We start from the raw sequence: 26,012 nt of genomic DNA on the forward strand, positions 1-26,012 counted from the left end.
ACAGTTTGCGAAACACCTTTTCGCCAGTGATGAATTGAACACTCGGCACTAAATGAGCAGCGAGAGATGAAGGCTCATCTTTTGTCGCCGCGCACGGCAAATTATCTCTCCGCCGCGCTTCTGTTTATCTTGTTTTTCTCGGCGCCGCCGTGTTCCGCTGTAATCCTGCTGTGCCCCGCAATCTCTCCACTGTACCATATTAAAAGGGAAAACAGGCAGCTGTTGAATTCTCATGTTATCCCACAATTCCACAAACTGCACGGCAGCACTTGTTTGATTCCTCCGCGCGCAGGAGACGATTTTGAAGCGTCACATTTTTATTCCGGGTTATTTTGATAAACTGCAAATTCTCCCCACCGCCGAAATACTTCAGGCTGTCTTCTAATTTCCAACCTCTACCTCTTCAAGAAGGAGTGCATGGCAGTTTTGCTCCCCTTTTCCACCCTCCCCTCACTTCCTCCTCCTCTCTCCTCTCCTCAATTGCTGTTTGCTCGGCTTTGCAGTGCGCTCCGATGCACAGGAAGATGCTCCGGCTGCTGCAGGTTAGATTGTTACACTGATCAACAAAGAGCGAGTGCGTGTTTCCTTTCGTTTGCCGTGAGCAGCACACCTTCCCCGTCAAACAGCCAGCACACTGGCCCACAGTCATACACACAAACGCAGTATTTATCCTACACCGTATCAAGTCACTCATCCATTCTTCTAACTCTCCTCCCGTGTTTCTGCTGGAATGTTGCAAGCATGGTGCAACGTTGGCATTTTTATGTGCAGAGGCAGCGAATCATATATAAGTACTTACATTTCAGTCCTAGTACGGATATGTGTACTTAATAATAGGGCTGACCGATAAATCGTATTTTCATCGTCATCGCGATATGAACATGCGCGGTTAACACATCGCAAAAGATGCCTGAAACGCGATGAATAAAAATCATTTTATTTACATGCGCCATGCATTCACACCATTTGGCCAATCAGATGAAGCAACAGCTAGCCGTCGGCGCCGGCAGCGTCCCCGGGTCCTATGTTCCCCCGGGTCCTATGTGTTCCGGAGCCACCCTCAAATTAATTGGTGTTAATTTTGTGGCGACTGCGAGGCTATGTAACACGATGGCGGAGAAAGGAGAGAATAGCGAGGAAAATGTGGTTGACGAAGACCTTGTGGTCAAAAAGAACTGCACTTCTGCAATTTGGAGTTATTTTGGATTCCGTAGCGACGACGTGTTACAAACACAGGTACTGTGTAAAACATGCCGAACAGCTGTGGCAACTTCCAGAGGAAACACAACAAACCTCCATCATCACCTGCAACACAACCAGTGTTTCCCCTACCATTGTACAGGCCTGCCGCCAGGCCAAAAAAAATAAATCAATACTCCAAAAATAAGCTACCTATCAATTAATTCATAAATCAATAATCATTTACATTAGGAGCGCCTCCGCGCAGCACAGTAGACTTGCTCCGCAAGATGCGCGGCCGCAACAATCCTCGCCGCGCTCTCCCGCTACGTTTTTCGTGTACTTTACACGCTTGATGTTGTTCTGATGCCGTTCCGCCTCGTTAAACCACCACGATGTCGCTTTCTACTTAGAAAACACGGAGTTGACACTGTATTTTGACAAGCTGTTGCACTCTTTAGACTCGTGGTGTGAGCGGAACCGGACCGGTACCGGAACCGGACCGGTGCATTTATAAGAAAAATGCCGCTGTGTTTCTCCGTCCAAAATCCGCTTTCCTCGCGCTGCCTGCTCGCACAGATCCGCTCGTGCGCACATTCGCACAGGTCGAGTGTTTAATATAAATATATGCAGAGACGGCGCTCCTTAAAAACAACATCAAGCCATGCCTGTGTAGTATTAGGACGTGATGACGTTTGTACAACCGGGCTAACGGGAGCAGTGTGAATGCAAAGCCGCGGGGGACCCCCTGGGGCAATCGTGCCGAGGCACGCTACTGATCGCGCCCTTAGGCAGCCTATGTTAATAAAATAAGGATTGTTTTTGATAAGCTGTGGAACTCTGAGTTAACCTATTTCTACCTGAATTTCTATGAACTACCAGGCTGTTGAGTAAACCTATAACTTATATTTTACTTGATAAAATAAGACAATATATGCACTCATATGTCGTTATAGTGTTTTACAGTATCTGTAACTATTAATGTGATGCTCCTCATTTTCCAGACATATTATTCCAGCCCCTAATTTTGGATAATTTCCATCAACTGGCACCTTAATAAGTCACTCTCTCCTTGAATCCTTGAAAACCTTGAATACACTCTGGTTGAACAAAAATGTTGAATGCAAATATAATAATTGCAGAATTGCAGACTGCTTGCTGTGCCACCTGACTTAATCCAACTGCACCAATACACCATCCCACGCGTCTCGTCTGTATAGGGTTTTTTCGGCGGGTACCACCGGGCCTGAAAAAAATTCTAGGGGAAACACTGAGTGTACCTATTATAGCAGAAAGACAGGAACTGTATAGCTAATATGCACACTTCAATATTTGTTTATTTATCGCAAGTCATATCTCATCGCAATATTGAACAATGGTATCGCACATCGCAGATTTTCCTCATATCGTGCAGGCCTACTTAATAATACCATCATGCTTCTCAGTGTTTTTAAAGAGGGTTTTGTTCATTAATTGTGATAACATTTTATTCTTAAAAATGCGAAAATAGCAATAGACAGTATTTTCAGATGGATGGAGTGATTAGAAAGATATAAAAAATAATGTAAAATGAACTTTGACTCTAATATGAAACAATAATTTAGAATTTTAAAATGTCTCTTCTGGAATTGTGTGCAAAATAGCAAATAATAGGATTATTCTTAACCTCTTAAAACCTGGCATCCACATGCGTGGACATCACATTTGGGTCGTCTGTACCATAATACTTAATTCTGCTTAACGGGGGCTCGATGTCCACATTCAGAAAACTTACAAAAACAACATTTTTTCTATGTCAAAAGATGATGCTTAGTTTTTATACTTATCAGGTCCCAAGAAACCCAAATTGCAAAGAGAAATTACAAATGAATACCAAAAAGAGCTCAGGTCTTAGGAGGTTCATGAATGTCATCCTTGGTTGGAATTTTAAGGTATGAATTCAAATCTTAACCTTTTCCCCCTTAAAAGCCTGCATTTCTAATGATTTCCCTTCCGTACAGGATTCAGACGGCTGAAGAGCAGCACTCCTGTTAAGTGGCCAACATGTTTGCTTTGGCGGCCATGTTACTGTTCAGAAAACAGAGAGGCCAATTCCCCGAGGCGACGCACATCTGTCACCGGAGTGAGACGCACACGTCTGCTTTCATTACCGTCTTCTGTCAAACCGGTCCACCTGCTCACAGATATCTGAACACACAGACGCAGCCAGGAAGCGAGCGGCTTCTTTCAGCGCTGGCGTCCCAAGCCCTTTATTTTTGGATCCGTGGGCAGATGTTTGTGTCTCGGGTTTGCAGCCAGCGTTCATCTCAGCGGGTTATTTACTCGCGGCCTGTTTACCAGATAACAGCAAGACAAGTGCAATGCTTTTGCACGTGCGCGGTCGGCTACCGCAGACAAACAGGGCCTCGTTTCGCTACGGTAACGGCGGAGATTAAATCAAACCTGCATTATCTCTGCAGGGACAGTCAGCCGATGTTTAAGATGTCTGGCAATAACGTTGAGGCCTGAGTGATGCCATCTGTAGGGACTCGATGAGAGCCAATTATGAGCCAATTATGCTGATTAATGGGATTATAGCTCGAACCTCTCCTGGTAGATACTCGCACATGTAAATAGATCCTTTCCTTCTCAAACTGGAGCAGACTCGCTCCCCTCGCTGCTCGACAATACATGCTGTCCTAATTGAGAGTAGGAGTGGGTAAAATGAGCATTTTGGTGGTTTCCAAGCAGAGTTAGCCTCTTGTTTCGCGGTGGAGAGGTTTTCTTTTGAACAGGAAGGCTTCAACGATCAGTGAGCGCCTTCTGGCTGTTTGCCACTGTGCCGTTTGACTCGAGTCAGAAACCTTAAAAGTACCAGTCTTGGTCTGGTGGGCATTAGATGCTCAGCTCACGTTTTGGGAAGCGGAGCTCTCTGACAGAAACAAGGACTGCAGAGAGCATCGCTGTCCTCGCGTCTTCTCTGTCCTCTCCCTGCGGTCCACTTGAGAGGAATGAGCTCTCCACAGCGCGGCGGCCAGCTCATACAGAGGCACCTCTAGCCGGTGTCTTACCTGTCGGTGTGGGTTTATCTGGGTCGTGCAGACGTGTCGGTCCAGCCCGTGTGCCCTGATACAGACCGCTGATATGCAGCCAATCTTCTGCCGAACCATTGAAGCTCTGCCAAGTCATGTGTCTGTCAACCAACATCCAAAGCTGCTCGCACTGCCCCCCCTCCAACATTAAAGAGACAAATAATCTGTTTGCACCTCGCTTTAACGTCTTGGATCAGCACCAGATACAATCGTCAACCACCACCGAAAAGCATTGTGATCCAATCGCTCAAAGCACTCGCCGAGGTGGTCTGAGATTTATTTGACCACATATCTTTTGGAGTTAATGAGTGCTGATTCGTCCCTGACAAGGGCATAACAGGAAAATGCATCATCAAGGTGGTGCCGGCGGCTCTCCTTTTGTTCCCCTTTTGTCTCATCTATGGAGTCGTATAAGCTGGCGTAAGCAGTACCTGTAGTATAAGGTGACGATATATTAAGCTCCTTTTGACGGTTCGATCCCCAGCTCCGATTGTCCGTGAACCGAAGTGACCTTAAGCAGCCCACTGGTCAGATTTCCTTTATGCACCATGTATGTATGAGACATGGTTTTGATTTCTCCTCACTAGAATTTTCGTCCGATTAGACACTGCAAGTGCATTGATGAAGGATTTGTAGTCCTGTTTATTTGCCTTCAGAGCGGGAAGGTGAGATCTGATACCAGAAAGTACAAACAATGGAAAGGGAACAGCGACTTAATGTGTGAGCCTTTTTTCAAATAATGCATGCGTAACCAAGGCTGCATTTAGTGTTTGTATCATCCCCATACAAATAGTATTATTGACAAAAATCTCCAAACTATATCTTTATTCACTGTGACGTGAAATAAATCAAGTTAAAGCTTGAAAATACCTCTTTTCTATCCTGGAGTTGAGGCTGGAGCAGGAGTGCGTGATTTTTAATCCACATCTTTAATAGTGCTTCATGAGCCTACAGCACGGCGGCACGGTGTGGAGAAGCCAGTCTCAGCCACGCGTACCTGAGAACAGCTTAACATGGTGTTCAGCTGCAGGCTGCATTCATTATTGATGCGTACATGAGGGCAGGACGCCTCGCAGCGGGAGTCAGGTAAGCCCAGGTGAGGCGAGTGCAACTATGGCCTCAGACGGACAGTTTTGCAGAGTTTGCTGGCAGAGTTTGAGCGCGTGACACCAGACAGAGGAAACAGCAGACTGCTACCAAACACCTGTTTCGGTGATGCGTGGATTCCAGCAGGGGCGGCCTTGTGGCGAGTGTGGAGAGCATTTCTCCGGTCTGATGTTGTGTGCGTGGGCGTGCTCCATCTATCCCTCCGAGGAGACATTGTACCCACACCGTGACTCATTTAGGCGCCGGGCGGCTCAGAGAGCACACTTCCCCTAATCTCCACACTCCCCGGAGCCCAGAAAATGGCTGCAGAGTTAGCCAATTAGAGCGCAGGGACTGGATTAGGTGCACAGGCGTCGTGCCTGCAAAGGAGCAACGCTGATAGAAGATGCACGTCCACGTACCGGAGGCAGAAATATGTTCCCGCTCACTCGTGCAACTTTCTAGAGGCATCCACCCACGCAGGAAAATCAGACGGAGAAGGAAAAAACAATGCATGCAGCTGCTTGTATTGCAACAACTGTAGGGAAGCAGGTGAGGTTTTTATAGAGAATTGGACCGACCGACGCGTTTGGTGCAGTAAACGGGTGCAGCCTCCATCTGCTGAATTCAACATTTGTCACATGACGCTCCGTAGTTCACAGACTGTTAGCAGCCTACTGATATTTGGAGCAAAAGAAAGTGCAGGTAAAAGCAGGGAGAATGTGCCACTTTTTTGCAGCTAATTATGTTCCTTCAGTCCTTTGTCTCGCTCTGCTGTTGTCTCCTACCTTCTCAGACTCTTTCCCTGGAGAATATAGATTTAATTCCCAACCAGAGAGGGCTTTAATAATTCTCCCTCTTCTTCTTCTTCTTCTCCCCCCCTACAACGCCTATATTTAGACGGGTGACTAAACCAAACAAATAGGTCATTGCTGTTTGAGAAATGCACAAGAAGATCACGTCGCCCGGGATTCCTCACGACTCCTCCAGAAGCTTAAGCCAAAAGCCCGAGTGGTTGTCCTCGTTTTCGTTTTTTCATTCTGCGGCGCGTGTCACTGCTTTTCACTGCAGATTCAGGTCGGAACCACAGACATAAATCTCTTTACCTTATCGTCCAGCCCAATCTCTCTCATTTAATCCTCCTTTTTTAACAGTCGGCGAGATGCCCAGCCAAATCCAGCAGGAAGTGACTGACAAAAGGAGAATCAGTGTCCTGGAACGACCCAGAGACCTTAATGTTGCTTCGCTTTTTATTCATATCGACGTCTTGTTGTTGTTCCATGACGTCGACCCACTCGTCTGAGGGTCCTTCTCATCATCATCATCATCATCATCATCATCATCATCATCATCATCATCAGTATTTGGAGGCCCGGTTCATTGTTTCCTGAAGTTATTTGATTGACCTATTTTTTTTATATTTTTAAACATCATTATTTAACAGACATTTCTTCAATTGGAAATGTTGGAGATTATTTTGTTAAGACGAGGCCCCTTGAAAATTGAATGAACTTTTCTGCAAAGATGAATCAGCTTTTATGAAAGGAAAGGAAAGAAAAAAGCTCTTGAAAAACGCGCTCATATTACACAAGCAGGAACCTTTGTTTTCAGTGAGAAGAGGTGATTAATGAAGCATAATTTGAAGGCTGCGGGTGATAAAAGTTGGAGCATTTGAAAGGTTTTTGAAGAGTTTGGAAGCCCCATCGAAAATGGAAACAGCCTCTCTTTTCAGCTTTGTTTTTTGTCAAGAGGTTATCGTATTCATCTGTCTCTCTCTCTCCTCCGAGGGAGCCGTCAAAGCTTTACTCCAACCGGCTTTAATGTCACCGTCGGCTCCTGTGACATTTGTGCTCAAAGGCGATTTTTCACCTGATACTGACCGACTGTTGACAAAACGGAGAGAGACGCGGCGGCAGCGAGCATCCTGCCGACTGGTGCCCGCGTTTGTGTGTTTGTGCCGCTCCCATCCATCTATAACCTCCCGTATTAGTATTCCGAGCCGGTAGCTTCCTGACACTATGTTCCTTCACGCCTCTCCTAGAGGATTTCCGACACTCTTTCTCTGTCTGTCTCTCTCTCTCTCCGTCTCTCTCTTCCTCCCCTCGCACGGCCCGCCAGACACCAGCAGCCTACGTTTCTTCCCCATCGCCATGGAGACAGACGTGATGTCAGCGCAGGGCCTGCGGAGGTTTGTCGGATAAAAAAAAAAAAAAAAACGAATTTCTCTCTCCGTAATCAACATCGCCCGTGAAGATTATTAAAGTGCGCGTTGCCTATCTGGACCACCTGGCGCGAAAAATCTAATGTTTTTTTCTCAAAGACCGGCAATCGATAAACTCCCAGATGGAACAAGACATCCTATTTGGCAACTTTAGCAGCGAGGGGAGCCAGGCAGCGGTCACTCGTTATTTGGAGACGTAATGGAAAAGGATGATTTGCAGCAAGCCCAGGTGGTAGAGCGCCATTATGTTCACTTCAGAGGAACAGAAGGCTGAACAGGCTTCTTTTTAAACGTCCATTCATTTTCATTGTTCTGCTGTAAAGATGCACACACCTGACAAGAAGCTGGATCTGGAGACACACTTGAAAAGGAACTTATACCACAAAGGTTAAGATTTGGTCCACATGCCAGTGAGACCTTTTTGAGCTATTTATTCGCATCAAAGGTGATTGTCTTCTCTGCATTAGATTACCTACGTGGTGTTTTGGGTTCACGGGTCGAGGAAGAACCCACGACGGCAGCGGCTTGGAATCACAGGACGGACGTGTGCATTATTTTCCACTGAAGGAAACTGGCTTTGGTGGAGGTCAGCGCTCTGTGTTTGTGTGTGCCACACAATCTGTTTCCCAGCTGGAACACAAAGAGTAAAAATGTACTGTTTTTACACTCACAAACATCTCTGAAGACAGATTTAGATGACCTTGTTTGTTTCAAGCAGACACACTGTATTCATATTGACAAGGAAGACAAGCAAAGATTTCTCTAAAAACAGTGGTGAAGGTTTGTGAAAGGGCTTCTAATGAAATGTGGCTTTGCTGGGACGTGTGTTTGAAGCTTCACTACAGAACTTTGTGTTACAATTCTCAGATCCTAAAGTGCTCAACTTGAAAAAGACAAATCATCAAGCATTTGGATTTCTTTTTTTTTTTTTCATGTGTTAGAGTGGCCTGGTTTTTAAAGCAATATTTCCAAATAATGTAACCATCACATTGGTTTATTGTTTGACAATCTCTGATCAGATGCTCAAACTACTTCTGACCCCTTCCGACGTGAAGGAGGAGCAGCGAAATCCCTTCACCTCCCGGCTCCGCGTCCTTCTCCTGCTCCATTTCACAATCATCAACAAGACCCAGAGATACTTGAACTTCCGACCTGGAGGACACAATCCACCGTTTATCTCTGGATTATATATATTTTTCTTTAATCAACTAAAACAGGCATGAAAGTGAAGTACCTTATCTTACTACTTGAGTCTTTGACCAGCTTCTAGTGGAGGGGCACATCTTGTGAGTCATAGAACTCCATCTGGTTTGAAGTAATTAAAAAGATCACAAATGACTTGGAAAGAAAGCTGTTTTTCTAGTTAACCTTTATTTAATCAGGTAGTCTCATGGAGACATGAGGTGGCGTCCTCCGGAGAGACCTGGTTAAGACAACAGAAGGTTGCAGACAGGCAGGATATTTATAAATATTCATATATGGAGAAAAATGGAAGGCCTTCGCCCTCCCACACCTCTGATTCATCTGTACGTCTGCCCCCCGAACCATCGGCTTTGTCTGATCTTTAAAATGAGTCATGATGGCCGAATGGTGGCTGTGTTCAGTCTAAATGTCACATAATGTCTCCTTTGAGGAGGTGACGGCAGGTAAAGATGTTACCTACGGTCAAAATCCACATGCAGGAAAAAGAACAGCCACATGCTGAAATATGACAATTTAGATAAACTGCTTCTTGATTCATTCTTAACTGTTTGATGTTTCCAGTATTCAAGGGACTTCATGTTGTCTCTCCATCCGTCACAGTGCTGTACATTCAGCCTATTTCTGGCCTGTCTGACATGTCTCGTTACCAGTTGTTGCGTTTTATAACTTTCCCCCACAAATCAATTCAAGAGGTTTCTCGGTAACATTGTCTTGACCTCTGCGTGACCCTCTGACATAGCAGTCGTCCTACACAGGCCTCTCTGTGTTGGTTGATAGAGCAGAGCACACTGTGAAATAGTGCTCAGTCTGCTCGGTGTCGGAGAGCTTTTACATCAAGCTCCGCGCGACCTTTCCAAGCACTTTGTAAACGTTGCTGGGGTTAAATTAGACAACTAGTGCTAGCGCTTGCACTGCTGAGGAGGAGGAGTGCTTATTGGAATTGGAAACAGTGGCTGTTAATGCCGTCGACATGCGCCGATATCAGCAGTGATTGTCAAAGAGGCGCTGTCGGGTTGCTTATTGGGATCAGAGGATCACGCAGCGCCGCTGTTGGACGAGATGGCGAAGACTGAAACAACATCAGTGGCTTGTTAAATACATACAGCGACCTGTTTGCATTCAGTAGTACGGATGGGAGCACAGCCCTGGTTTGTACCTCTGATCTGTTACTAGTGGAGAAGTAGAGAAGTAGGCCACTTATTGGTCTTCTGGAGGTTTTAAGTTTTCACACTTTTCCGGCTTCTCTAATTATCTGGATGATAAAAAACAAATACTAACATTGTTTTAACCTATTTCCCAAGTTGTGACTTCATTCTTAATCCAAACAATGTGTTGCTGGAGATTGTTGACTAAACCACAGTGTAGATGATTACTCATATTAGTGTATATTTAAGGGCTCTGCAGATAGCGCTAAATGTTTCACGACCTTCTGGGTTTTTTAAAGATGGCGGCTTATTTCACGCATAGCTCTGCGACTCAAAAGTGATTAATAAAAGACGAGAGGCATCAAGTAGAGACATACGGTGACAGTCTGGGGGGGCAACAGATGGGCGGGGGGCCGGGAGATTTGGACCATCTTTTACAGCAGCCAAGGTTGATGTCTTTTCATCATGAAGACGAGATCCAACTGTAAACTTCCCGTTCTACCTTTGTTGTGTATATTTGCGTGTGTGTGTGTGTGTGTGTGTGTGTGTGTGTGTGTGTGTGTGTGTGTGTGTGTGTGTGTGTGTGTGTGTGTGTGTGTGTGTGTGCGCGTTCAAGCTGGGAAGCTAATGATGAATATATGCTGCTCTTCATGGCTCCCTTGAGTTGATTCCACTCGCTACAGTTCCTTAATGAGCCCACAAACACTCACACACTTTCATTGTCTGTCTGTCTCACACACACACACACACACACACACACACACGCACGCACATTGACAGATCTTCAAACACAAAGTAAAGATGAATGCAGACAGGTGTAGACTCCTTTACAAACAATAGAATAGAATAGATCAAGCAGATGGAGTTGTAGTATTTTTTTATTATCTTCCCGAATGCAACTGAGCCTTTGACATTCTGTGAAATGTAGTTATGTGCTTTCTTGCTGAGAGTTAGATGAGGAGATCGATTTGACTCGTAACTTTATGATAAATATAAATGTGAAGCTAGGAGAGTCAGCTTATCTTAGCTGAGAGACCGTAACCAGGGGAAACTGCAATCCACAACTCTCACCGGTTGATATTTCATACTTTATCTTCATATTAATGGAAGGTGAACAGCTGCTGGCTGTAGCTTCATTTTGGACGGACAAATATGAAAGTCAATCTTTACATTTATAGCTTTCAGCACGGAAGCAAATAAATGCTTATTTCCCAAAATGTCAACTATTCCTTGAATCTTCTAGGACTAAATAATCAGAGGGGAGCGAGTCCGACAGGATGTTTTACGTTGGTTTAACAGTTTTAAAAACAGGGATTTGCAAACTAACTGAACAGCAACATTTATGTAATCTACCTGATTCCTCAGCCTAGCATGAGTCAGCACTGCAACTCAGCCTGAACTCCCCCACAGACAACATATTACATATTCTCCATAATTCAATCTGTTAAAATCTCCACTATTCGATTACAGGGAGAAGCCCCCGGCAAGACATTGGATTTATTTTATTCACTGATCAATTCACTGATCAGTTTAGCTTCCATAACGTCTTTCAGACAAGTGGAAAGAAAACATCCAACATACACATTCAGATGTTCACAAGCCCCTATGGGTTTCATGCCTCTGCTTGCACTGTTTCACTGTTTTGTCTATTCCGTTTTGCATTTTAATTGTGCTAAATAAATCAAATCAACATTTTAGAAAATGTGTAATATCGAAAATACTTAGTACTTAGCTGAGCAAAGTTTGATGGTAATTCGATCTGTTATTTCATCTCTTTCTCCTGTCGTGTTTTGCAAAATATTTGGAAATTTAAAATGCATATCTTTTAAAGACTGGTTTCTAAAAAGTTATTTTTTTAGAAATTCCTACTTTGAGCCGGAAGTCTCCAATTCAGTTGCTCATGAACCAAACTCTCCAGTTTCATTCCTATTCTGAAGGTTTTTTACTGAGGAGATTGTTCATTTATCATTCATGGTCTGATTTATTTAACATTTCCTCCCTAAAAAATGTTTTTGTTTTTTTTCGTGCTGTTGACAGTATTTTCTGATTTATCGAGTGATAAAACTAACAACCCTAACCCTAAAACTTTAACTCTTTCAATGTTCAGATTTCTCTTCTGGAAATGCAAATCAGCATTTAATAATGTAATGCCTGATTTACATATGTAAAGTTTAAGTTTATTTTTCTAGAGCACATTTAAAACACGGTCTACACTGACCAAAGTGTTGTACAAGATAAATAAAATATTCACTTACAAATCAACAGATTAAAATAAGACGGATGTAAACATACATTTTGAGAACAATTGCAATACGCAAAGCATTTAGGGGATCTATTGGCAGAAACGGAAAAACATTTAAATAAGTCTGTTTTTTAGTGTAGAATCACCAGAAAATCTGAATTGTCACCAAACAAACACCTTCACTCTTGGGATAGGGGAGAAGTTGCTTGCAATTTGCAACCTTTGTGCTATAGCTGCCAGTCCTACACCTTGTAATATGAGTTATCATCTACTGAAGTTTCATGGAGATATCTAGCTGTTAAATGTTTTTGATTTGAATTTTTTTACCCAAATCACTTGGGGTGTCTCCCCATTAAAATGATCGAATCTCCCTCTGCTTTCCTTTGGTCCGTAATTAAAAACCATCGTATCCCAACAGTAGCAGAGATGGCAGAACGGCCATGGCTCTGTCAGTATGTCATACCGTGCAGATATCTCACTGGGTCATGTGTCATCTTGTTTTTGAGAACGAATGAGTGACGTTTTCACATTTCTATTTTCATATCGGACAGGTCCGGTTTTGTGCTGGAAACGTCTGCTTTGAACGAGGCTGATGTATCAGTGAACCTCTCCCGGCTGCTTTCCACTGAGCCGCTTGACCTTGCTGCTCCCTGTAGCTGCCTCGGTCTGGAGGGCATTAGAGACTCCGCTCACGTTCGCCGTCCTTGTTTCTCTGTCAGAGAGCTCCACTTCCAGAGAGTGGCCCCCGTCCTCACATCTCCTCCATCCACTCCCTCTCCCTGGGGTCCGCCTCGGAAGAAGCGAGCCCTCCACACTGCGACGCCTCGCTCATGCAGAGAGACCTCTAGCGGCGTCTCACCTGTCTGTGTGAGTGTATGTGGGTCACGCGGACGTGTCGGTCCAGCCCGTGCTCCATTTCTTATTCATGCTCGTGCCAATGAGAGCTCCGAGCCCTGATACAGACCAGCGATATGCAGCCTATCCTCCTGCCAAGCCACAGAAGCTCTGCCAGCAGAAATGTGTCTGTCAACCAACAACCACAGCTATTAGTATAAACTGTGTGTGTTTGCCTACAAACACAACACTGGATTGGAAATGCCAAACGCAGGAGTGCAAATATGAGTAGTGGAGCGTTATCGTGACACGTGGAATCACCAACAGATGTTGGTGTTTGCTCTCCGACTCCGCCGGCTCCGCGTCAACTCAATCTAAGCCTCGTTAGCATGAGAGTTTAGCTACAATCTCTTAAAGAGATTATAAATACTGACACCCAGGGAAGCTGGATTCACACCAAGTCTGGCACCAAAACACTAGGGCTCCCATTCATTTGATGGGCAGTGTGTTGAGGCTGCGATGGCGGGAAGTGAAGAGGACTCATCATCACTGTAGCCGGTTGCCTGATTGGTGGCTAATCACGTAAATGGGACAACACCCCCCCCCCCCCAAACTTGCCTCAACACCTAATTTGGTGTGACTGCATCCTAACAGCCGAGTGTAACTGCTGCGTTGCTTACTGAACTACATTACAATATATTAGGCTGTGGTTGACACATGTGACACTTGATGTAAACTGGGAATATCTGAAATAACATTGAGCAAAAACAACATAGTGTACCTCAAATGAAAGAAGGTGACACTCATGTCAGACTAAATGTCGGTTAGGTGTGCACATATACTTGAACAAGCTGTATGAACATTTACAAAGGATGGCTGATGAGTTTAATACAATAAATGTGATGTTTCTAAGTTGGGCTCTAGCTTGTGATGCTACTGGAAACCACTTGAGTCAAATCAAAAGCCATTTTCATACATCATATTTTACTGCTGAAGTTATCAGTATACAGACATATTTCTTAACACACCATTGTTTTACACAAAGCCTTCTCTCATTCGTCTCCTTTCCAGTAGAAACCGCTGCTAAATGTGATAACAGGCAAACGCTTGAGAACAGTTTTCCAATTTGTTTTCTTTTTATTTGAAAACTAGAAACGAGAAGCATCTGAAAAGCTTCCTCTTAGAGATTCATTTAGCTCGTATTCCGGGCAGTTTTTATGTGCATATGTGGCTTCATTCCAGCTGAAAAAAAGGCTTTTGGAGTTGAGTCCTTGTAAGCAGTTCAGATTCAGGTTGGTGTTGTGGCTGAGAGCCACTTGAGGACAGGGGGAAGCAGGCTGGTGGAGCAGGTAATAACGGTGATGGAAGATCGAGCTCCGCCGTTGTTTTTCTTCCTCTAATCATTAGATATTCTGCTCAGAGGCGTTCAGACTTTGCTCAGAGATCCTCAAGGTTGAAGAGGCGACATAAAGGGACACCGCTGTGATGCCTTTAAATTCCTCCATACTGATAACTGTTGTCGAAGTTCTTTGAAATCTCCCTTTTCTTTCCTCCTTCCTCCTCCTCATCTGCTTCCTGTCTCTTTTTTTGTTTTTTTTTTGTATGCAGCTTTCACCTCCTCGCCTCTCACGAATGAAAAAGAGCTCCTCAGCCGTCGGGGACTTTCTGAGCAAAGTGCAACGGGAACATGTGTTCCTGTCCTGCGAAGACAAACACACGCATATGCGATCTGCACCTGGCCAACACATCTATTTAATAGCAGCTCCCAACAGAAACACAGTGCAGTGATTCATTTGTCTTGGGCTGGGATCGGTTCCCTCAAGGTCAGCCGCTGTGCGTAAACCCATAGCGCCTGTGTTAAGGGACACGGACGGCATCGTGAGGGTCCAACGAGCTCCTGCTCAAGATGTACGGAAGCATCACGGCTGCAGTTGGACAAAGCAAAGGAGTTCGCTTTGTTTGTTTGAGCAAGTGTGTGTGTGTGTGTGTGTGTGTGTGTGTATCTACTTACGTACACCGGTGCCTCTTTATTTTGTGTGTGTGTGGTGATTCTTTTGATTAATCCCGTTATTTCGGCATGGAAATTCTCCCATGCTTGTGTATTCATGAGAAGTAGATGATGCTTCATAATGCAAAGTAGCTGTCATCGAGGAAGGGGAAGAAAGAATAACAAGCAAGAAATTGAGCAGTCATATCAATCTAAAAGGAATCAAGAAAGCCGATGACACATTTACCACAAACGGGGGCATTTAGGTGGCCCTCCTTCAGCTAACCGCCGCCGCCGTGAACTGTGAAATTCAACTGAGCACGTTTTAATTTGATCGTTTTTTCCCTGAATCTCATTCCGTGCGTTTGACGCGTCCATATGAAATCCCATTTTGTCTTTGTTCTACTGCTGACAGTTTCACCGACAGCAAACAACATATTTGAGAATGTGACTGAGAAATGGGGAAAGTAGACGTATACTAGTATGGTAATTTCTGCAGCAATACATCTGACGGAGCTGATCCTTATCCACGTTGCACATTGGGATTTTGGCAAACGGTGGTCTAAATTATGAATCCGATGCAATTTCCATCAAACAAAGAGGCTTTTTTTAACGAGGGAAAACCTTGCAAAACCGGGAACATTTTATGTTAAGTAAGTTTTGGAAATGTAATTGTCGACAATCCAGGAAGAGTGATATTAAATTCACAGTGGGCTGTAAATCTGAGTTTGTGGCCCGCGTCCATCATGGTGTTAGAGCGTTTACGTCTAAAACGTTTACTTGCACCCGTTCTGTTTTTAATCTGAACAATGAAGGATGTCTAATGTGAGAAGTTGTCGACTGTAGTTCCCCTCACTTCTTAGTTCTTCAATATCTATCAGTATGTACAGTTTCCATGCTCTCAGCACAGGACGAGTCGGCGGTTTTCAGTGGAAAAGCTCCAATAAACCAGCAGACACACAATGATGACCATAATGGAGCTTTTAGCAGCTAAAGAGACAGATATTTAAATTTCTGGAGAAGAGAAACGGAGCCAAACATTTACATTTGGACATACATTTTATGTTGATTATATAGGTTTTTTTATTATGATTGTATTTAAATAATAAATACATGAATTAATATTATAATAAATCACGCTCTGTGTAACACATTACACTATGTTGCTGATACTGGGCCACCGTTCTGACTGCGACGTGGCAGCCACAGCGATCACAGATACTCTGGACGTTCCATTGCTGTTACAATGAAATGACCTCTCGCTCTGCTCCACTAAAGACCACTACTATGTACCTGGTCTATCTCCGACGGAGGCGCGGGGCGTTGCAGAGAGCAGATTGAGTCTGGCAGGAAGTAGCACCCGGTCAATTTTCAAAATAGACTTCCTTTGCAGACTCATGATCGTATCACATCACTGCAGCCACAAATCTTTGCCCCATGTCGTTCATAACTGACCTTTTAGTGATATTCATTTTGTCTCTAGGCTACCGCACGACAGAGCAAGAAATAACAAGAAAAAACACAATCACAGACAAAAGAACGCGTTTAACTATGTAGCTTACTGGTAAAAGTGCAAATGCCGAATGAAAATACGAGTCAGGAAGGCAAAACACTCGTCTGGAACGTTCCCGGTGTGATTTGACACCACGGGAAGGGAAGAACAAAATCATGTGCCGGAACGCAGCAAAGCCAGATATGTGATATTCGTTTCAGATCAGTGCATTAAGGGATTTAAAAAGCCGTCTTTGTAGTTGTACTTGTTATTCATGTTCCAGCAACATTGTTGTTTACAGGTATTTGATGAGTGATATTCGGTGTGGCCTTTACATGTTTCCTCCTAAGTTAACAACAACATCAATAGCAGTGATCAGATACCAGTCTGCCCTCCATTCTTGACTGGATGGCTGAGAACAGAGTGTGTGTGTGTGTGTGTGTGTGTGTGTGTGTGTGTGTGTGTGTGTGTGTGTGTGTGTGTGTGTGTGTGTGTGTGTGTGTGTGTGTGTGTGTGTGTGTGTGTGTGTGTGTGTGTGTGTGTGTTATTTAAAGAAAAGAGAGAAAAAAGCCACATGCCTCATGAAGCTGGAGGAGGAACAAGGAGGGAAGTGGTTGCTAAATGAAGTGAGTGAGGAGGCAGGTTATCAGAGGGAAAGTTAAAGGCCGGATGTCCGTTGAAGAGGTGGATGAAGGAGAAGGAGTGAAGAAGGGATGAAGACTGCCAGAAATAGAGATTACACAGGGAACCACAGGTAAGGGGTTCCCTCATGAAGGTTTATGTTCAGTTTAATGGCTCTTTGATCTGCAACCCATAGTGGACCAAACCTGAACTTGGTCTTTTATACAGAATCAGACAAAAAAAAAGTTTAAGTATATTTTTCACAAGCAATTACAGCCCTGGAAATGTGCATGATGAGCCCATATTTACCTGTTGGGAGGAATTTCATTTTAAGTTTGATGAGATGTTTTGAAAAGATTAGCTCCACCACCTTCTTTATATCTCTGTGCTGTGCAGCCCCGGAATTACAGAGTGATTGATGGATGGAGGTCATGTTATTATTGGTGGAGATGGCTGGTACCTGCTGATGTAAGCATGCGTCATATTTTGTTTTGCAGGAAGAAAAAATATATTGGATTTGGATCCAAAAATATGAAGTAATCTTTTTTTTTTTTGGCATATCTTGTGAAAAAGGTGGAGAATATGACCGGGGATGTGATCTATGAGAGTTAAAGGGTCATTTTTAATTCCAGCTGGACTTTAAGCAGTGTAGCTGCCTGTGTAAAGGAACTGTGTGCTGTATGAAGGTCTAGGACCTCACAGTATTTAATGGGACAGCCTGGGGAACTAGGGACTGTGTGTGAAAGGATGTCTAGACGTCCCATACTATACGGGTTTGGCCCAGTGATTGGCCCACATAAAGGTGGAAGATTAACAGCAGCAGACAGCACGGATCAATCGCCTATGTAGAAGACCGAGCTGGGTGCACATTTTTCGGGATGGAATTAAGACTTATCTTCCTCCAAAAGAGATTAAAGTCTCAGTTTCCAATGTCACTTTTTGTGGTGTGTTTTTTGGAGGGCCTTTTATGGCGCTGTTAGACAGGAAATATGGGCAGACAGGGAGGGGAAAGGATATTGTCTTGCCAGATGAGAGACAGGGGAAGATCTGGATCATATTGGACATTAAGAGAAGGCTGGTGATTCTGGACATGGTGTTTCTCATCCTAAATGACTCGCGAGATGTTAATGAGCAGCAGATCTGTAGACTTCACACTCAAGACTTTCCTGGAAACGTCCTTGGAAAAATAGAAAAATAAGTAACACAGCAATAGGAAGGCCTTGCATTCGTCATATATAATCACCACATAAATCACCAAACGAGTCAAAGCGATCTCATCCAAACGTTTGAACTGCAGAAACAGACCGGGACCGAATCATTTGTCAAGCAGCCACGGATGCTAATAGGATGTCACGATGAGGAGGTCAAAGAGACAAAAAAAGGATGTATGCGACTGTCAAACTAAATTATGTTCTCTAGACGTTAAAACATAGATATGGAAGTATTTTGTGTTTTTACGTTTAGACGAGGCTTCGGGGGGTTAATGCTATCACTGGAAGGCTTTCATGCTGCAGGGTATTAGGCCTATTAATTTAAATTAATTGAAACACAACACAGCTTTGAAAGGAAGACTTGTATCTTGACTGGCAATTAACTTTTAATTCAACTTGGACTTGCTCCAAGGGAGTTGGTGAGTTCAGAATCTGATGGGTAACATTACAATGTCCGTGTTCTTTCTGGATCCAGGGCTCCCTACCTGTGTAATGTGTTGCTCACCTGCAGGTTTCTCACATTTGGTGCAGTGGCCATTTTTTTTTATTTCATTTTTTTTTTTTTTTTTTTAAATCAGTGCTCCCCCGAGCAAACCTATTGTGATGAAAAGGCTTGTGAAGTTCTTGCAAGCGCTGTGTGACCCGGTATCTGAATATTTCCATCAACGTGGAAGTGAAAAGGAGAGAATGGAAAGCAACGGAAAATAGGAGGGAAAAGAGATGAGAAAGTCGGCAAGCGAGATGGAGGAACCCGAACGAGCATGAAAGAGAGGGAGGAAGGTTATTACACCTGGCTGCTTGCCCCATCTGAATCCATTTAAAGATCGGCAGTCAGATATCCGAGCGGTGATGGAGGGAGCGGGAGGAAAGAGTAACTGAAGGCTGAACTCTTGCATCAAACGACAACATGTTTTTTTTTTTTTACTGCAGACGTCTTTTCATGAGAAGTGGTTGAAAAAAAAGCAGAGAGGCAGCCTTCATTACCATGCCGCCTGAGCCTCCACTTCCTGTGCCACGCTCTGATTGCACCCAGGATGGGATGAATCAGGCTGGGCTGCACATGCCCTCTCCTGCTCCCATGCAACAGTCTCCCATTCCTCTCCGCCGCCGCAGAGCCGACGTGCTCCCCGGCTCTCTCCTTTCCTGCCCGCATCGGGAAGCAGCGAGGAGGAAAAAGGTCCGTCCAAATGTCAAGTAGTTTGTGCTTCTGTGAAAAATGCGTGTCGAGCCTCGTCGCCGCTGGATGCAGCCTCGCCATTGGCCTCGGTTATGTCTCTTGACAACTGAATCCTCTGCTCCCCAACGCTCTCTGACTCACACTCTTTTCCGCTTTGTCGGTGACAGCAGGCGAACAGGCCCCGGTAAACACTCGTATGAGGTGGTTTCGCTTTGAAACGCTGCGTTGCAGAAGTGGCCGCATTGTAAAGGAAAGATGAGAAACGGAGCGAGGTTTGGAAGAAGAAAGGGGATGATGTCACGACGAGCACGCTTTTATCTGCTTTTGCTTTTTCTACTTTGTGAAGAGGAGACAAGGGTCAAGATTTCATGCACGGCCATTATACAACACAGGCTCCAACATGAAATGCAGTTTGTTGTCATAAGAAAAACAACCTTTAATATCCTTTGGGCTGTATGCAGGCACCTCTTGTCACCAATATCACTGATGCTTGCTAGATGGGTACCAGTGATGTCCTGGTGCACATCCCCGGTTTATAATGTTTCCAGTCCGGATGCTTGTTATTGCTCCTCTGTAAAAGTTAACATGCCCTTGACACCAGAAGTTTGCCATCTTAAGTTCCTTTTAAGGAATCAAATTATTTTCGATCACAAAAACAACAAAAAAACAAAAATATGACGCGTGCCTCATGTTCGCTAGTCCCAACCAATTTCAAGCAATAGCATCATAACATCCATCCATCAGTCTCTTTTTTCCTCTCTATATGAAGTCTCATCATTGTTTATAATGCAGCCAATGACAGTGTCATCTGCAAACTTCACAACGGGGTTCACTTCATGTCAAAGTTTCAAATCACATTTACCCAGCTGACAGGAAGAATAATCGTGAATATTCATTCAAAGGTCATTAAATTGTTCTTTTGTTAAACAGTCTTTGGAAAGGAAATACTATAGACTGATGTTGAGCAGCTGATTTAAGTACCAATGTCGTTGATTTGTAGCTTTAATTGCATTTGGGAATAGTGTTTATCGCCAGTGAAATCTTTGGTCAATGAACTGATTAGTTAGTCGTTTGTTTTTAAGCCAAACATGACGAGAAGTAGCTGGTACAAGAATGTGATGCTTTTCTGTCATCATATTTGAATAAAGCAATTTGTATATGTCATGTTTTGTCTGTGGGAAATGATAATGGGCATTTATCATAATTGATGATAACACAATGATGAATCTGTTCATCAAGAAAATGATTTGCACACTAATCAATGATTTAAATAATCAGGTAGAAACAACATTTAAAAACACATATACTTCTGTCTGATAAATGATACACGTGTAATATTTCTTATTGTTCAGTTAAAAAGCCTGAGTCACTTCTGGCTTTTGTTCTTGGCTTATGGAGAGGTTTGGATTTGATTAAATGCCAAATAATGGGGGGGGGGGGGGGGGGGTGCAGTCACTGACTTAATGTTATTCCAATCATGAAGCAGAATTTATTAAAAGGATAGAGTAGCAAAATGAAAAATGATGCCATTTTAATAAATGTGGCTAGCCTCCATGCTGGAGGAGTGATTAGGGCGGCCGGCCTGCAGTTGCAGCAGCAGTCGACCAAACACTGACACCTTTGCCAATAATGCACTCGTCTGTTAGTGAGTTTCTCATTCAGTATTCTGGAGCCGCCTCCTCTGCTGTTTTGTTGCCTGCACACCATTATGTTCCTTTCAAGTCTGATGTCAAACCATTTTTGTTTCACTTCTTGTACACTGTAATTTTCTTCTTTTTTTTTTGTATCCCAGTTCTTTGGCTGCTAAATAACATGCCAGGTGTTCTGGTGAGCGCTGGCTGAAGGTTTCTCCTCTCCACCTCCGCCACAAAGACCATTTTGGTTCTGTGCATTCTGCTTTGATGAATACGAAGTGAGTCTGGATTAAATTATGTAAATCCATTCCGTGAAAGTTTCAGATTTTGCTTTATTAACAGCCATAAATGGGCACAACTGACACCAAGCCTCTTTGTTGTTTTTTTGATTGAACATTAACATAACAAATATGAGCACTGCGACCACTTCCTGATTGACTTTTATTTATTTATTTTTCACACGAACTTTGATCAAAAGTGCTTTGGGCTTGTCCGTCCTTCTGAGCAGCTTCCGAGCTCTTTTATCCAAAATCCTTGATGATGTAAACGCCGGTCGTGTTCACCGGAGCGTCCCGCGGCAGCCATGCTCATCGGAGCGTCCCATAACAGTTACGGAAACGCGACTTGTTTGATCAACACGGCGGGGAGCGACTGCAACCCCCCATGCACTCGAGCTAACCGTTTCCACCTCGCGCAGCTTTCAAAGTTCGCTCGCGTGGAAGCAAACGTGTCTCCAGAAGAGTAATTGTCATATTAGTTTAACAAGCACTTTTGGCTTTCATCCATCGCGAGAGATAGACGAGCGGGGCGCTAATGGGAAGGGAAACAGTCTATGGAGACTTCATCAAACGAAACACTTTCCGTTTTTTTCCCCTAGCCTTCCTGATAAACTGATTGTTTTGTTTGTCTTTGAACAGGCTATTACGTCTTCATCCGCCGTTCTGTTACTGGGCTGCAGCTCCGAGTGACCCGATACTCAAACTACCTGCCATCAATCCTGAAAGCTCACGATGAAACCCTTTCTGTCGACACCTCTGCTGTTGGGGAAGTTTGTGCTCATCAACCAAACAAACACAGATAAAAGAAAGCACATTTATTCCATAATACATCAGCCATAATCGATTGGTTTGTCGATTTAGAGGAAACACATTTTTAAATGGCTTCATGGTTTGAAGTCATTCATCAAGCATACATGGCAAACATCCAGTGGCTCCTCTCAAATATGTGATTCTAGCTGTTTTTCCTCTGTTTTATGTCTTTTTAAATCAGCCCCGCAGTGATCAAATACACGGCATGGCACTGGAAGTGTCTGCTGACGGGCTGATGTCGGATTTTTTAATAACGGCTCAATATTGACCTGAACCTTTTTTTTGAGCAAAAACCATCATCGATCATCAAGCTCATCAGTCATTTAAGTAGTCACATTATTCATATTGTGATATTTATCTTGCAGTGAAAACTAAGACAGGAAGGAGCTCCATTAACCAGACATGATGGATCGTGTTGGTGCATCTCTGTGAATCAGGTAGTAAATAGTAGCCTGAACTCCTGATGGCATTTTAATTGTCAAAAATAGAACAGTTATTAAGGGTTGTTTGGCAACACTTTCTATGATGTCCATGAATTATACTTATAATACTTTAAAATCTCCTTATAGCACAATCATAGTTATAAAGACATAATGCTTTATAACACTTGTCATCACACATTATAAAGCATTTTTAATGATTTATGAGGTCATAATACTGCTGGTCACCGACGCACTTTTTTTAGAAGGATCATAGTTATAATTCCTATAATTATAATACATAATACTATTTTTATAAAGAGTATAAACTGTATAATGGATAATGATGTGATAAAAGTTACTCTAAGTACGTAATGTTTGTTGAAAGTTAAGTGAGGAAAAAAAATATGAAATGCATTCTGGGCGACGACCAAATAAGTATTAACATCAGCTAACATGAACTGTACGCTAGCAAATAGTGAACTAGTGCAGTTTGACTTAATGAAAAGTGCTGCACTAAGTTGCTTCCTGTTGTTTTCTCTTGAGATCACGTTAACTGGTTGGTAAAGTCATATAGCAACACAAAAATGCAGGGTGTTTTTCTGTTCTTATTTAAAAAAAAAATGTAATCCGTGCAAAATAGGTGTCTGATCAGGGCCAAAGTCAGTAGAAAAGTCTTTATAATGTGTTATGATTATTATGGTAAAGCATTCTAAATATTTTTGAGTGCTTCTAACGCAGTATAAGTCATTTAATCATGCATTATAGGCATGGGCATCATGGGCAGTGTTGCTGGTTGTTTCCCTCCTTGTCGTTGGAGCTCGGGCGAAGCCCGGCAGAAAGATTAACGTTGTTGGGGTGAAGCCGTTCAGAACACTGCGTATCAATCCTGCTCCATCTTTGTAATAAAAAGTCATATATCTTCTCTCTGGGAATTTTTATTTTTCTGACCGACAACCCCGATCCCGACGATGATGAGGCCGTCGCGGTGGCAGTGATGAAGCCGGGTTATATCCCGCTGAGGCCGGAGGGGTGAATCAGTAGCCCAGCAGGTGAATTATTCAGGCTATGAGATGTAGACCTTCAGCTCTGAGACCCGGCCAAGGCTAACATTCATTTAGACCTGTCAGGGTCTATTCAGCTGTGCTGCAATCGCACATACAGCTCCCTGCCTCCTTTTTTTGCTGCCTCCTTTTTTTTTTTCCTCAGGGTTTGAGCTTATTAAATTGTTATTTTTTTTTGCTTTCTCACCCTCTGATCCTCCCCCCTTTCCCACCCGCGCTCTCCTCAACAACTGTAGTGATGAAAAAACACCAGTCTTTCCCTTGTGTTTTTCACTGTAAATTGGGCTTGGGCTGCAACTTGATGGATGATCAGCATGCATAAGGGAATAGGAGCCTCGTACAAAGCTTGTTCTCTGTTTCACCCCCAGGTTATATCTATTACCTTGTTTATAGAGCTTAAAATAAACAGCCGCGCTCGATAGCGTTGCATGTTGTCAGCCAAACACAACAACCTTCCTCCTGGCCAACACCATTTTGACTCAGTGTTTGACCAATTTGGTTTGAATTTTGCTTCAGAAAAACGTAGTTCCCCCTGTAAGAAAGCAGAGAAGGGAATCTGTCTTTGTGTAGTTACAAAAAAAAAGAGGAGAGCCTCTAGTGTTTGACTACTTTTCTGTGATGGAAACAGAGAAAAATAAAAGTTTGACTTGATATTTCAAACCATCTGGTTCACCTCAGTGGAAGGTCAGAAGGTTAGAAAATGAAATATTAATCATGATGTTCTCTCTGCAGCAGATCCAAATCCAATTGAAAGCACAACTGTAGTGCAACGTTACGTTTGCTGTAATGTTTGTGATTACTGCTGCAGACGGAAAAAAAAGAGATCCAGAAGTTACAGTCCATGTTAGCCGCCTCGTCGTAAATAGCTGACATTGCGAGGTTAAACGTTGTGTTTGACTGGGGAGCGTGATTTCCGAGGTCTTAAACACACAGCTGCAGAGCCTCTCATAATGCACATAGTGGGAATTGTCTTGGCAGGACAAACGGTGGCTGATTTTCAGGCATTCTTCAAAAGAGTTCTGCATGTGATAGCCGTGGAAAAGTCAAAGTCAAAAGCACATTAGTTCAACCGCAGGTAACCATGGCAACAATCACAATTACTCCTTTGTTAAGCGGACGGAGTGTGATGCAAATGAGGGGATGAGCTGAGAAACACTTGTGACTTTTAAATGTTAAAGGACAATGACAACTTTTTATGAACTTGAGAAGAGTAGACAAGATGAGTAACCGATCATTTGGTAAATGTTTGGTGACATTTACAAGGTTTGAACCAACAGGCAAAAAGGCCAAACAGCCTCTCAAAATGCTCTTCTCCCCTTTCCTACAATTTCAAATGGAATATTTTTGGGGGCTTTGGTCTTATGGTCTGACAAAGACATCACCTCGGGGATGTGACGGGCCAGGGAGGCACAGAGGAGGAAAGGTGAAGTGAGGATGTTGAGTGGTGAATGAAATGACGGTTTGAGCGGGCCACATCTCCTGGAGGCAATTAAGGTACTTTAAAACCTGAAGTATCTGATTGCAGCAATTAGCATCACACGTACTTCACACGTAGTTCAATCATCCTGTTTTTTTTCCAGAACCAAAGTAATCAAGTAGTCGTCGGTACATCCGGTACATTGGAAACTGTGACTTCAGCAAACTTTTTAAATCTAAAGAAAAAGCACTTTCTTACTAACTGTACCACGATGACATTATACTTCCTGTTTGCATCTCCCAAGTGATGGTAATTGTAGTTGCAGAACATAAAGCACGATCGTCACCCAGAACTCGATTGAGAGAAATACTAATAAAAGCCTTTTACAAGACAGACAGACATTTACTAGATAGATTAGCCCACGGTGTCACATCTGAAATCCCTGTTATAGCAAATAAAAAGAAAATCAGCACATCCAATTATAATAAAATACCCCTAGTTGCAGCGCTGTGAAACTGTTTTAATATATAACCCTAAATTGAAACTGAAATGGACCAAATTAGGCTTTTAAAACGTGTGTCGAGTGTCTGTTTCTAAATAACGTTCCGACACGTGGTGGCTTAGCAGCAGCTGCACAGAATCCTCTCATTATACCGTAACTGCACTTTTACAGTAAGTCGTGGGTGCTTAAATTCTTACACCCTTTCATTTTCTGTGATTTGACGCTGTGCTCTTGTCACCGGATCTCCATTTTCTTCAAGTGTCCCCCCTTGTGTTCCTCCGCCCCCCCCTTGTATCCCGGCCCATCTTCTCCCTGACATATTTCCTGCAGGGATTGCGGGAGCTCAGACTGATCTACAGCTCTCTCGCTGTGCGGTCAGCCCCATAGGAAATGTTTGCGTAATGGCTTCTTTACGAGGG

The 26,012-nt window shown here is 43.4% G+C and overlaps 2 protein-coding genes across 12 annotated transcripts in view; one reads left to right on the forward strand and one right to left on the reverse strand.

Moving 5' to 3' along the window:
* Positions 1-26,012, forward strand: part of magi2a (membrane associated guanylate kinase, WW and PDZ domain containing 2a) — a 180,908-nt gene that overhangs the window by 65,460 nt on the left and 89,436 nt on the right. The gene's annotated exons all lie outside the window — the stretch shown is intronic.
* The window catches only part of lhfpl3 (LHFPL tetraspan subfamily member 3), a 244,381-nt gene continuing 230,950 nt past the window's right edge, over positions 12,582-26,012 (reverse strand). The window contains exon 4 of the mRNA XM_084039028.1: positions 12,582-12,591. The gene's annotated coding sequence lies outside the window, so the exon portion shown is untranslated. The remainder of the gene's footprint in view (positions 12,592-26,012) is intronic.

The sequence above is a fragment of the Eutrigla gurnardus genome, assembly GCF_963514095.1.
Source record: "Eutrigla gurnardus genome assembly, chromosome: 21".
NCBI lineage: Eukaryota > Metazoa > Chordata > Actinopteri > Perciformes > Triglidae > Eutrigla > Eutrigla gurnardus.